At 37.3% G+C, this 1,030-nt stretch overlaps 1 protein-coding gene across 2 annotated transcripts in view; it reads left to right on the forward strand.

Annotated features, from left to right (window-relative positions):
• Positions 1–56, forward strand: part of igsf9a (immunoglobulin superfamily, member 9a) — a 77,657-nt gene extending 77,601 nt beyond the window's left edge. For both annotated transcript variants that reach the window (XM_079524517.1, XM_079524518.1), the window contains exon 21: positions 1–56. This exon is cut by the window's left edge and continues 1,141 nt beyond it. The gene's annotated coding sequence lies outside the window, so the exon portion shown is untranslated.
• Positions 57–1,030: the final 974 nt, after the last annotated feature.

Here is a 1,030-nt window from a genome sequence, read left to right on the forward strand (position 1 = left end):
GGCACTGCAGGGTACTACAGGGCATCCATGAACATTTCAATCTGATCAGTGGTGGAAAAAGTACTCAGTTGTTTTACTTAAGTAAAAGTACCAATACTGCAATTTAAAGTAAAAGTACGGAATTGAAAATGTACTATACAAAAGTATCGGCATCAAAATGTACTTAAAGTACTAAAAGTAAAAGTACTCATATTGCAGAATGTCAAACTTCACAAGTTCAAAATATGTACAAAGTCTATTGAAAATAGCCGATCTACAAGCTCACAATGCGTTGCGTTGCGACGCATTGTGAGTTTGTAGATCGGCTATTTTCAAATGGCCGAAATGTATAGGGTTGAAGTGGTTAATGTATGTATTCTAATCAAAATTTAAATCGCCAAAGTAACTAAAGTAAATAATTGTACTGAAGTAAAAGTACAAATTTTGGCTCTGAGATGTAGTGGAGTAGAAGTAAAAGTACTGGAAATTGGAAATACTCAAGTAAAGTGCAAATACCTCAAAAGTGTACTGAAGTACAGTACTAAAAGTACTTAGTTACTTTCCACCACTGAATCTGATGCTGCACATACTTGAAGCAAGAAGTTCACGAATGATCAAACTCAGAAAAGTGCTGCCCTTTTGAAGAGTTTAATAATTCACCAAATATTAAAGGAAAACAAGATAGATATATGTTTCTGTATCTGGGATCAGCTTGTTTTTCTTCTTATGAAGTAATTTGACCCTGTTCACAGTTATTGATATTGAGAGCCAGCAGGGAAAGCCTGAATGCCATGCTTGACAGCATGTCCCCACCGGCCGACAGCTCATATTTAGATTGACTGTCGCTGAACTTCTTTGGCAGTGTGTGTGTGTGTGTGTGTGTGTGTGTTATGAAAAGTGAATTTCAATTTTAGTAAAGGGTATTTCAATGGGGGGGGGGGGGGGTGGATGTCTGCACCCTGGTGAAGGGGACCGAAACGTATAAACTGCTGTAGTCAGGGGCGGATTTAGAGATGTTTACAATATGTTTATTATGTATTTAAACTGCCAT

The sequence above is a fragment of the Electrona antarctica genome (genome assembly GCF_951216825.1).
Source record: "Electrona antarctica genome assembly, chromosome: 16".
In the NCBI taxonomy this organism is placed as follows: Eukaryota; Metazoa; Chordata; class Actinopteri; order Myctophiformes; family Myctophidae; genus Electrona; species Electrona antarctica.